Consider the following 13,507-nt stretch of genomic DNA (forward strand, 5'->3'; position numbering starts at 1 on the left):
AGCAAATTTGGTCTTGCCTTCTGTGGGTGGTGCTTCAAATCTCAGTTCAGTTCTGAGTCTATAATAGAAGGCTGACCTGTACCTGTATGGCTCCAGAGTGAGCCCAAGACTTGTATTATAGATAGAATTAGAGGATTCCTTTCTTTCATTTTTCTCTTTTTTGGGATTTCCTCCCCATTCTCCAGTACTCAGGAGCTCCTTTCCTTAATTCCTCTGGCCAGAAAGAAAAGAGGAAAGGAGAAAAAGGAAGAGGAAAGAGAAAGGAGGAAAAAAGAACTGAACTGGAAGCTCACTCTCCTGGGGGTTGCTTTTCTAAGTTTAACTCCACTCTATAATATGCTTTTGTTTGCTTTTCAGAGTTGTCAAGTAATTTTTTCTTCTTTCTTTCTTTTCTTTTTTCTTTTTGAATTTTGTCCACAGTTTTTAGTTGTAAACAGTGAGATGATAGCCTGTATTTGGGTTTATGCCACCATATTGGAACCAGCATTCTTTCTCTGACTGCTTTTAAGATTTTTCTCTGTATCTTTGATTTTTAGTAATCTGACTATGCTTTGCCTAAATAAGGTTTTTATGTGTGTGTGTTTAACTTGTGCTTGGTATTCATTTGAATTTCTGAGATCTGCGTGATAATTTTTATTTAATTTGGCACTTTTTGGCCTTTACTTCCTCAAATATTATTTCATACTCAGTCTATCTTATTTCCTTCTGGGAGTCCAGTTATTCATATATGAGGCTGTTTGATATTGTCTCATAGGTGAAGGGTCAGCAAACTTAATTCTGTAAAGGGCCAGATACCCCAAAGTATTTTGGCTTTGGGGCAGTACTGTCTCTGTTGTAACTATTCAACTCTTGTTACAGTTTGAAAGCAGCCGTAGGCTCCATAAATAATGTAAACAGATGAGCATGGCTGTGTACCAGTCTAACTGTATTTACAAAAATAGGTGGCAGACTAGATTTGGATTATAGACTGTAATTTCCTACATAGACTGTTATAGTTGCTGCAGCTATATTGTGAATTCGGGGATAAAATCAAAAAGTGCAAAACACAAATATTAGCAAGAACTAAAGTGTGGGGAACTGTATGAATGAGAATAAGGGCATAGAAGAGACTAGAAACATGTTGGGGCCAGATTATTATGTCCAAATATTGCTTTATTTGAGAACAGTAGTGATAGAGTTAAACTTTGAATTTGCAAAAATATCTGTGGTAGCGTTATAGAGGATGAAAGGTGCAGATCCCCAACTCAGGACTAGCTTTAAAGAAACATTTGTAGTGGTTCTGACAAGTGATAATGAATCTTGAGAAAAGGCAATGGGAATAGATGAAATGGTGGATTTGAGAATGTTTTGGTGTTAGGATGAAGAAAGGATGATAGGTGTAACATGTGACTAGATTTCAGGTCTAGAAATAACAATGCCTTTTCTCTAGATAAGAAGAGAGAAGAGCTAGTTTCTCAAGAGTCTATTCTTGGTACCCTTTTCTCTAAGTTTCTTCCTTGATTATTTCAGTCAGTCCTGTGATTTCAATTTTTGCCTAATTGTTTTTACTTCCTGGTGTGTGATTTATAGCTAAAAGCTTTTCCTTGATCTATATTTTGAAAAGTCTGTTGCTGGGAGTCTCTTAATCCTGTCTCATACATTATGTTCAATATATTCTAAGGCTCCTCATGAACATACCATCATTTATAAACTGCCTCTTTTTCTGTATATTAGCTAAATTTTAGCTAAATAGATGGCTGAGACATCATCTTAAAGTTCACATTAAGAGATCATAATGACCTAACACCCATTCACCCCCACCTCCTTTTCCCAGAAGGCAGGGAGAAGTCACATTTTAGTGGGAAAGTAAATTGAGGTTAGGTGGAGAAAGGAGTATTTAGAAATCAGTATTTAAAGGGAAGGAAGGAAGATGGTAGCTTGAGGAAGGAAACACAGAGTTATCTTTTGAAATTTTTTTTTTAACGTTTATTTATTTTTGAGACAGAGAGAGACAGAGCATGAACAGGGGAGGGGCAGAGAGAGAGGGAGACACAGAATCTGAAACAGGCTCCTGGCTCTGAGCTGTCAGCACAAAGCCTGACGCGGGGCTCGAACTCACGGACCGTGAGATCATGACCTGAGCCGAAGTCGGACGCTTAACTGACCAAGCCACCCAGGTGCCCCCAGAGTTATCTTTTGGATAAGAGACACTGTAGTAGATGTTATTAGTGCCCAAGCCATACCTCTTTGGCACTCATCTCTATGCTACTTATGTGTATGACTTTCTGCCTGAGAGCTTTCATACTGGCCATAGAGACATTCTTGGCTTATGGGAAGGGCAAGCCAGAAATGTCAGAGTTAATGCCTTCAGAAAGGCGTTAAACCAGTGATTGGATGAGTAGTTCGTGGAAAAATACCTTATTTTTCTCATTGTTCAGTTTGGGTAACTGGGCCATGTTCAACACCATCTACCAGAGTTCTCCAGGAGAATCATGCTCTACTTGCCCTTCAGAGTAAATGGCTAATGCACTCTTTACTTACTGCCTTCTTTACCTTATCTTACTTCTGATCCCCCCCAACCAGTGGTTTTCCTGGGTCACCCCTCAAAACAATTCCTTTTAAATGAATCCTTGAATCAAGTCTGCTTCTGGGGAAACACAAACCAACGTAGTCACTTTAGCACAGTAATAATAAGAAATAAAATTTGTTTAGTACTTATTTTTTTAAACATTTATTTTGAGAGAGAGAGAGAACAAGTGCTAGAGTATGCGGGGGAGGGGCAGAGAGAGAGAGGGATAGAGAGAATCCCAAGCAGGCTCCTGCTTAGTGCAGAGCCCAACTTGGAGCTCAATCTCAGGAACCGTGAGATCATGACCTGAGCCAAAATCAGGAGTCTTATGCTTAACCAACTGAGCCACCCAGGCATCCCTGTTTAGTGCTTATTAAATACCAGGCATAATTCTAAGTGCTTTATAATCCAATGAGAGAGGTACTGTTTTCACCCTATTTTGCAGATCAGACAACTGAGGCAGAGAGGTTAAGTAACTTTCCCAAGATCACGGCTAATAAATGACACAGCCTGCTTATGAACCGAGGCCATTTGTCTCTAAATTCTGTACTCTTAACCTGGTAGACTGAGGGAGAAGGGCAGGAATAATGAACAAAAAAGAGAATGGGGATAATTTATGGAGTAAGGGCCTTGTAGAGAACATTTCCTGCTGAGTGAAAGGAAAGTAAAAGGAATACTTTCATAAAGATGTCCCCATTTAAGAAGTAAAGAAGAGGGTTAGATGATCTAATCTGAATAAATGGTTAAGGAGTGGAGTTTTGAAGTGGCAAGTAAAGTTGTCAATTTTTATGGTAGATTACCTTCATTATGAGAGAACATAACTGGCTCTAGACCAGCATTCTGATGATCTTCAGAAACTATCAGTAGTTATGTTTAGGGTTGTTATGGATTATGGCAAACAAGGTTTGTAAAATACCAATATAGAAATAAATATAGAATATAAACAAATAACTCTCATAAGATACTATACGTACTAAAGATTTAAAGGACAGGAAAAGGAGCTAATAAAGAAGATTGAGAATCATCATCAAAAGTTGAAGGAGCCCTAAAATAGGGGTTGAAACCAAAGGGTAGAAGGAAGGTATTTAAAGTAGACTGTTTGACAATACTCATAAATGGAAGAATGTGAAGGATAAAGACTGAAGTTAGGGAGTTCAGTAGGCAACAAGGAAGTTTGTGGAAATCTCCTATACTTGTAGGAGCTTGAAAGTAAGGGATTGAAAAAATTCACGACAGTTTTTTCCTAAGAAATTTAGTGATGAAGAGAAATAGAGAATCAAATAACTTTTATTATTATTTTTTTTTTTCCATTTGGAGGAGGCTTCTAGGGTTAGAAGTCATAGGTAAAAGAGATTAAAGAGTGAACAAAGAATGGATGTAAGTAGTTGAGTGAAATTCCAAGTATGGTGAATGAGATGGAGCCCAGTGTATGAGAAGCGTACTTGGATGGAACAAGGGCTTTCTCTTTTGGGATGGTGGGGGTTGAAGGAGGAGGTTGCCTGAAGGGCACATTTTCAACCTTTTTATCTTTCTGTGCTGAATTCTAGATACTTTTTTCCCAATCTCTTCAAATTCTTTATTCACCTGTGTCTGATATGCTGCAAACCTACCTAGTGAGTCTTTAATTTCAGTTATTTTTCATTTTCATACAAGTTTGATTAGATTCTCTTTTATATGTGCTATATTCCCCATACGCTGCAGATATTTTAGGCTTTTATTTCTTTGAGTTTGGTAAACATAGTTGTATCTGAAAATTTCACCTGCACTCTGTTCTGGGTCTTTCTGTTGTCTATTTCTGCTAGTTTTCATTATGCCTTGTGTCTTTGTGGGCCTGCTTATTTGACTGCTGTCATTACCCTTGTGGTAGCTCTCTGAGACCTGGGGTGAATAGATTGTCTTTAGAAAGTTTTACAGTTGCTTCATGGCTTGAGTTTTTCTCACCCACTTAGGCTGTGTGTACTTACGGCGTAAATCTGAATGAGGCATGGTCTAAAAGTCCTAACTTTTCAGAGACTTCTTTCCTCTCACCCTCTTTTTCTTATATTCCTCTGCCTACTGCCAAGGTGCTTTTATTTATAGTTTTTATCCCCCACCCCCAACCCCTCCCCATATGAAGACTTGTAAATAGATCAGGAGACTGAAGCTATATATAGGAAATCTGTTTGCATCTCTCCCCTAGATCAGTTTGAACTGCTAAAATCTCTTTTCTTATTACTAATTATCAGCCTAGGTTAAGTAAATAAAAGTTTTCTACTTAGTAATCAGACTACTGTTCTCCCTAATTTATTTAGTGATGCTTTAACACAATAATGAGAGTATCATTACATTAATTACACAGGAGAAATAAGTCTGGCTTATATAGAAAAGCTTCAGTTTACATAATATAGTGCTTTAAAATTAGTTGATTTTTAAAAAATTAGTGTTGTATCTAATGACCTGGGTAATTCACTTATTATTTATAGATTACTTTGTACTTTCTATAAACAGTTAGGTTATCTACAAGTAAAAATGCTTAACTGTTTTCTTTTTAGCCATTATGACTTTTATTTCTTTTCCTTGACTGACTTACAGATGAAGTAGTTATCAGATTTAGTAATTAACAGATTACTTTTTTTTCTTCCTTACTGAGGAGGCATTTCATCAGAAACAGTTGAGTTTTATAAAATACTTTTTCTGGGGGCGCCTGGGTGGCTCAGTTGGTTAAGCGGCCGACTTCGGCCCAGGTCATGATCTCGTGGTCTGTGAGTTCGAGCCCCGCATCGGGCTCTGTGCTGATGGCTTAGAGCCTGGAGTCTGTTTCAGATTCTGTGTCTCCCTCTCTCTCTGACCCTCCCCCGTTCATGCTTTGTCTCTCTCTGTCTCAAAAATAAATAAACGTTAAAAAAAAATTTTTTTTTTAAATTAAAACAATAAAATACTTTTTCTGTTTCTGTTGAAATGGTCATATTTTTTCCTTATTTTGTTATTACGTTGAATTACATTGATTAGATCTTACATTTTATCTATCCTTTTTATATGTTGCTAAACATTAGAATTATTTTTAGATCAGTGACTTTTATCTCACATTTTTAATTGAAATGTAATTTGTGTATCATAAAACACACCATGTAAAAATATACAAATCAGTGGTTTTAGTATATTAAGAAAGTTGTACAACCAGAACAGTTTTCCTCACCCCGAAAAAGAAATCCCATACCCATTAATAGTCACTCCCCTTATCTTTTCCATCAGCCCCCGGTAACCACTAATCAGTTTCCTGTTTCTATGGATTTGTCTAATCTGGATATTTCATATAAATAGAATCATACAATTTGTGACCATTGGTGGCCTTTGTTTCTTTCACTTAGCATAGTGTTTTCAAGGTTCATCCATAATGTGGCATGTGTCTACTTGTTTCTTTTTTATGACTGAATAATATTCCATTATATGGATGTACCACATGTTGTTTATCTATTGTCAATTGATGAACATTTGGGTTGTTTCCACTTTTTGGCTATGTAGTATTTTTTGCTTCTACGTTCATTGGAGATGTTGGCTTAAAGTTTTCTTATTTTGAAATATTCTTTTCAGATTTTGGTATCAGAATTATGCTAGTCTCATAAAATGAGTTGGGGAAAGTTTCTTTTTATATTCTAGGAAGAGTTAGTTTAAGATTGAAGTTGTTTGAAAGAATGTACCAGTGAATTAAGTGTTTAAAGGAATTCACTGGTGAAGCCACTGAGTCTACAGTTTTCTTTGTGGGAAGATATTGGTTAGGGATTCAATGTCATTAATAGAGGACTATTCAGATGTTGTATTGTTTTTCCTTGTTTAGTATTGAGAAGTTATATTTTGCAATGGAATTTGTCCTCATATTTAAATTGTGAAATTTATGGGCAGCATCCATAGTGATGTCCTCTTTCTTATTTCTCATATGGGTAATTGTGATTTTATTTTTTTCCTGACTAGTTTTGCTGGAGCAGTCTTGTATTAATCTTTTCAGAGAACTAGTTTTGGTTCCTTGATTTTCTCTATTGAATGTCTGCTTTCTATTTTAGTAATATCTATTCTTTCTTTTGTTTTCCTTTCTTTACATTCTTTATGTGCTTTTGTTTTTCTAGTTTCTAAAGTTGTATGCCTAGCTCATTTACTTTCAAAATTTCTTTTTTCATTATATGCATTTATATCTTTGTAAAAAGCTGTACATTTTCCCTGAGCACTACTTTAGCTGCATTTCACAAGTTTTGGTATGTCATATGTCATTTTTATTTAATTGAAAATATTTTCTGATTTCCATTTTAGCTTTCCATTATAGCTCTTTGACTCATAGGTTATTTAAAACCTGTTTTTGCTTTTGTTTTTTAAAGATTTTAAAACATTTGGGAATACCTTAGTTTTCTTTCTTTTGGTTTCTAACTGTTCTGTGATCACAATCATAGTTTTAGAAATTTGTTGAGACTTGGTTTGTGGTTCAGCATACTGTTGCCTATTTTGGTAAATATTCTGCTTACATTAGAAAAGAATGTGCATTCTTGGGGCGCCTGGGTGGGTCAGTTGGTTAAGTATCCGGCTCTTGATTTCTGCTCAGGTCATGATCTCCTGGTTTGTGAGTTCCAGCCCTGCATCTGGCTGCATGCTGATAGTTCAAAGCCTGCTGTGATTCTCTCTCCCCTTCTCTCTTTCTGCGCCTTCCCTGCTGGTGCTCTCTCTCTTTCAAAATAAATAAATAAACTTAAAAAAAAAAAAGAATGTACATTCTGCAGTTGTTAAGTGTGGTTTTCTATGTATGTTAATTAGGTTGATTAATCATGTTTTAATGTCTTTCTATATCCATGCTGTTTTGTCCTCTACTTCCTTTGTCAATTAGAGACAGGTATGTAGAAATCTGCTCTTTTGATTGTGAATTCATCCTTGTCCTTTTACTTTGCTCAATTTTGCTTCATGTGTTGTGAAGTTATGTTGCTATGAGATGCATTCAAATTTGGGATTGCTAGGTTTTCCTATTGATTTGGCACAGTTAGCATTATGAAATGCTCAGTTCATCTCTAATAATACTTTTAGCCTTAAAAATTAATTTGTCAGGGCACTTGGATGGCTCAGTCAGTGAAGCATTCAACTTTGATTCAAGTCACGATCTCATGGTTTGTGGGTTTGAGCCGTGCGTCGGGCTCTGCACTGACAGCGTGGTGCCCTCATTGAATTCTCTGTCTTCCTCTCTGCCCCTCCCCTGCTTGCATACTGTCTCTCTCAGTTTAATAAACATTAAAGACAATTAATTTGTCAAATACTAATATAACCATACCAACATTTTTTGCAAGGGCGGTCACTGTGTTCAGGATATTATTTTCTCCATTTCTTCTACTTTAGGTCTGTGTCCTTTTTAAAATTGTGACATAACAATTATTAAAGGAAGACCTTCCCTTGTATTTCTTATAGTGTTCGTATGTTGACAATGAATTATGTCAGCTTTTGTGGTCCTAAAAATATCTCTATTTTTATCTTCATTTTTAAAGGATATTTTTGATAAGCACATAATTCTAGGTTGCTACCCACTCCCCTCTGTGTCTGCCAGCACTGTTCAACACAGAGAATGGAAGCTATCAATCTTATTGTTGTTCCTTTGAGTGCATCTTTTTTCTCTTGTTGCTTTTAAGATTTTCTCTTTATCCTTTGTTTCAGCAATTTGACTGTGCCCAGCATTTGGTTGCTTAAGTGTGGTTTTCTTTGCATTTTCCTGCTTGAGATTTCCTTGAGTTTCTTGAATCTCTGAGTTGATTTCTTTCTTCACTTTTGTAAAATTGTCATTAATTATTTCTTCACATATTGCTTTTGTCCATTCTTTTTTTCTCTGTCTTGGATTTCAATTACATGACTATGAGACTATTTGATTATGTTCCACATGTTTCATACTTTCTGTTTTATTCATCTCATTCTTTTCTCTGTGTTTGAGTTTGGATATTTTCCCTTGGCCTGTCTGTAAGTCCATGAATCCTGTTTTCCTCTAGTCTATTCTGCTCATAAAATCATTTGACAAGTTCTTAATTTCAAATATTTACTTTTCAGAAAATCCACTTGCCTTTTTTTTTTTTTTAGTAAGTTCTGTTGAAAATTACATCATTTCATTCAATTTTTCCATGTTTGCATCTATTTTAAATCCTTGTCTCTTAACTTCAGTTACCAATTATCTAGAGTCTGCCTGATTGTCTGGTTTTCTCTTGGGATGATCTGTCACATTATTTTGCTTCTTTATGTATCTGTTAATATGTATGCTATGTGCCTAACGTTATGTGTAAGAGAACAGTTGTTTTCTTTCAGAGAGGTTTGCTATTTGCTGTGTTGGTCAAATAGGATGAGATGTTGACAATCTCAGTCCAGTCATGGATTAAGTACACTCCTCCCTCCACTGGGATTCTGTCTTCTAGACATTGGGAGACTGTGGGAAATTGACTCTGTCCTGCTGGCCCAGCTTCCCTATCCTTAAGCATCCCATCACTAAGCTTTGTATCATTGGGGAAACTGGCTGAGTATTTGAAGCCTTTCTAGATTTCCAGTCTCATTCTAGTTAAAGCACCACTAATTCCTGGTTTTCTTCAGCAGAGTTCCTCTGTTTAAACTAAGTTCAATTTGACCTCACTTGTACCCAAACTTTGCTAATACCCCCATGGAAGAAAATGCCAATGGTCTGAGCTCACCCTTGAAGTACTCTTTCATCTCTGGAGTTTTAGTTCATCTGCTCCTTAATTACTTCCACAGCATTCCTATGCTAGTCGAGTTTTTTTAAGGAAAAGCAATGCTCTAGTATCTTATTTTACGGAAGTGGAAGTCAGGAGTTTATCTTTGTGAAATGAAAAGGCAGATAATTTTAAGAATGCTTATTTATATTAGCATACTGACTATTTTGAATAGTTTTATTTGTGTTGCATACTAATAGTTATTTTTTTTTCTTTCTGATATGAGCCTGTTTATCAAAATATGCTCTAGTTCAGGGGTCAACCACCTATGACACACAGACCAAATTGGTCCAGTGCCTGCTTTGTATGGCCTGTGAACTAAGAATGGTTTTGACATTTTTAAAAGCTTAAAAAAAAATGTTTTGTGGCACATAAACATTATATGAAATTCAATCTTCACTGTCCTGAAATAGTTTGGAATATAACCACACTTGTCTGTTTATGTGTTGTCTGTGTCTACTTTCAGGCTATAATCGTTGAGTAGTTGCAACAGAGATCCTATAGTCTACAAAATGAAAAATATTTATAATCTAGCCCTTTACAGAAACAAACAAAACAAAAAACAACTTGCCTATTCCTGCCTTACACCAGGGATTTTTCCTTTCTTGTTACTAAGGGAAATTAAACAAAAGTTTGAAATCTTATCCCAGAAGTTTTTTGAATTTGGATTTATTAAAACTCTAGTCATCTCAGAAATCATTGCCTTCATCGTTTTATTTTGCAGACGAAGATACAGATTCAGAGTGAGAGACGATACATTTTTTTTTTAATTTTTTTTTTTTTTAACGTTTATTTTATTTTTGAGACAGAGACAGAGCATGAATGGGGGAGGGTCAGAGAGAGGGAGACACAGAATCCGAAACAGGCTCCAGGTTCTGAGCTGTCAGCACAGAGCCTGACGCGGGGCTCGAACCCACGGACTGCGAGATCATGACCTGAGCTGAAGTCGGCCGCTCAACCGACTGAGCCACCCAGGCGCCCCAGAGAGACGATACATTTTTAAACTAAATTATGACTAATTTTTGTTTTGTTGGAAAACAGATTCTGTAATAAGCTGATATAAAAACTAATGATCTGTATCATGGAACAACTTGCAAAATTCATTTGTTCTTATATTGCAGAAAAAAATTGGTTTTCCATAAACAGTGGTAGCTATTAAAATTGCTTCTTTGGAATTTTTAAAGTAAATATTTTTAAAATAAATATTAAAGAATGTTAACAGCTTTTGCCTTCTATTAGCACCCATAATTGGTTAAAATCTCACTGGTGTGAGGTTCTTTCTGTGAAATGATTAAAAATTCTACAGGACCAATTCCAGACATTCTTCATTAAGTTCCTATTTGGTTTAAAATTTAAAACATCCTAAATCATCATAAATTCCAAGGTAAATTGTTAACTTGCGAGACTGGTTTCTAGAACTTTCCTTTTATCCATCCTCCGATGTCATGAAAAGTTTATTTTAAACTTGGTTTTCAACTAAGCTTTCCCATTAGTCATATATCGGGATGTTAACTTACTAGCAAATAGCATTTTTATTTCCTAATGTTGACTATAAATTTTCTTCATATACTTTTTAACTTGTTACTTTCTCTTTTTGATAAACATCTAAGTCTAAAACAAGCCAAATTAACAGAAAACACAGTGAAATCAATTTGTGAGAATATGGAAAAAGCTGTTTATATTCAGGAATTGGTGGGTTTAGATTCATTAACATTGTTATAGCTAATTAAATGCCAAACTAATTAAATGCATAGGAAGAAATATTTTTGGGAATACATATTAAAGCCATTTGAACTTTAAAGATGTTCATTAAACAAAAGAAAAATATTGGTGTATATTTGTGAAAATTTAAATCTGTGATAACTAAGCTTCAGGAGAGTCATCTTAATTTAGCTTTATGTATTCTTCTCTGAAGATTGTTTTTGAGTGAACCTTGACTAAATTGTATAGAAGGGACTAACCTTTTAGCAGTTACATATACCTGTTGCTCAAATAACTCATTTCGTTCTAGTATAAAGAGACGTTGGTTTTCTAAACCATAATGAGAATTACTCCTTACTTTTTCATTAACTTTTTCTTCATGTGATAATTCTTGAACATCCATTTTATGTCAGGGACTGATGTTGGTATTGAAAGTAAAGAGTTAAAATAAATATTCTTTAAACAAAAAGAAAGAAAGAAATAGACATTCTTCATGCTCCCACAATGCTCATAGTTGAATAGACTGTAAGCAGGTGTATGTGTTTATGTGTAGCACATGACACTATTGATCAGTCTTTCTCTTTACTTTTGTAGTATGCTATCCTGGGGAAATCTTACCTACACACATGGTTTTTCCATTACCTACTTGGCACCAAAATCTGTGTAAAATAATCTCATGGATAGCTCCTAAATGGACATGTCTGGCTACATATCCTTTAAATGTATTGGCATATCTATGAATCTATCCTTGGTCCTCTGCTTATTTTACTCTATAAGCTTAAGGTTTATAGCCATAGCTCTGAACTTCTTCCCTCTTTTCTCTCCTTCCTCTCTCTTTCCTCCTGCTTTTCTCTTTCTCTCAAAATAGTATTAAGTACTTTGTTCTAGGTGCTTTTCTGGACAAAGAGGCTAGAACACTGCATAAGAAAGACATGGCCTCTGTACTTTTGGAGCTTATAGCTTTATGAAGGAGTAGTGCATTAAACACATAACCTCATACATAATTACAGTGGGAGATTGCACAATGAAACACAAATGTAAAATGAAATGAGAGTGTATATTAGGGAAACTAACCCACTCTGAGACATTCCTGAATAAACGACACTTCTATTGGAACCTCAGAGATGACTGACTAGTGGTTAGCAGAAGATGTGGGAGAGAATGCCAGGAAGAGGGAGAACCTTTGTGAAAGCCCCCAAGGAGCTTATTAGCAGGTCAGACAACTAGAAGGATATTTTTGTGCCTGGAGTATGATGAATAAGTTGGAGGCAGATGCAAAATGAAGGAGAGGCTGGCAGAGGCCAGATCTTGGTAAAAGATCTCTTAAACTGTGCCAATGCTTTTGGACTTTATCCCAAGAGAATTGAGAAGATACTAGTAGGGTTTTAAGTGAGGTAATTACCTACTCAGATTTGTGTTTTTAAAAGTTGATTTGGGTTCCTGTATGAAGAATGAATTGAAGTGGGGCAAATGTGGATGTGCAGAAATGAATAACGAAGTAGACCAGGCAAGATGTGGTGGTAACTTAGATTATTAGAATTGCAGCAGTTAAAAAAAAAAAAAAAAAAAAAAAAAGAATTGCAGCAGTAGAGACGATGTAGACAGATTCAAGAACTGTTTATAAGACATAGTTGACAAGATTTTGTGATTATTTTGGTTTAGGGAGCTGAAGGAACTGGCAGAGATGAATTTTCATATGCTTGTTCATGTCTATCTTGTTGGCATTTTAGTATCTTTAACTCAAACATCTTTAAAGCTGAACCGATTTTTTCTTTTTGGAAACTAATTGTTCCCCTTGACTTCCCTATTTTTATGAATGACATCCCTACCTCCAGGTGGCCTAGGCTTCCAACTTTTGTTTTGGTCACAGCTTCCAGTAAGTTAGTTACCAAGTGTTAAGGACTTGACCTCCAGCATCTAGAGTCTCTTCCTTCCCCTCCTTCTCTTCCTCTATGCTTCTCTTCCCTTTCTCCGCCTCCCTCCTTTTCTCGTCCTCCTCTTCTTCTTCACTATTTTTTTATAGCAGTAGCATCCTCTTCATAGATTATTAACCTATGTTTTTCATTCAAGTCTTTGAGCTCCTTGAGGTCAAGAACTTTTTCTTTTTCGTCCTGTATTTTTAGTACTAACAGTGTGCACCTCAGCATGGCAGACATAAAAAAATATTAAATGAAAATAAAATAAATTGTTTTCCTTGACTCTTGTTTCTTCCACTATAATTCTTTGCCATATTCCCCCCCCCCCCCCCATCCCCCGTCTCTTTCTCAAAGTCATTCGGGGCTTCCATCTGCTTAGAGAATAATTTTGTCTTAGGACTGTGAGGTAATGAAAAACTGACTGGAGAATATGAGAAGAGTATGAGTTGGGGTTTTTTCTATAGTAATTTAGTAAAAAGTGCCTCCTGTCCCTTTTTACACTGTAGACTTCACTACTGCAAAGAGCACATTTTTCTGGGAAGGGAACATATGTGATATTTTATTAGCATCCTCACTGTTGAATAAAATTTTTAAAACTTCATTCGATGCTGTTTTACATTTTTTAGTTTTAT

The 13,507-nt window shown here is 35.7% G+C and overlaps 1 protein-coding gene across 15 annotated transcripts in view; it reads left to right on the forward strand.

Moving 5' to 3' along the window:
• The window catches only part of MYCBP2 (MYC binding protein 2), a 284,243-nt gene that overhangs the window by 15,791 nt on the left and 254,945 nt on the right, over positions 1 to 13,507 (forward strand). The gene's annotated exons all lie outside the window — the stretch shown is intronic.

The sequence above is a fragment of the Panthera pardus genome, unplaced genomic scaffold (genome assembly GCF_024362965.1).
Source record: "Panthera pardus isolate Hobbes unplaced genomic scaffold, ASM2436296v1 HiC_scaffold_1, whole genome shotgun sequence".
Taxonomy (NCBI): Eukaryota; Metazoa; Chordata; class Mammalia; order Carnivora; family Felidae; genus Panthera; species Panthera pardus.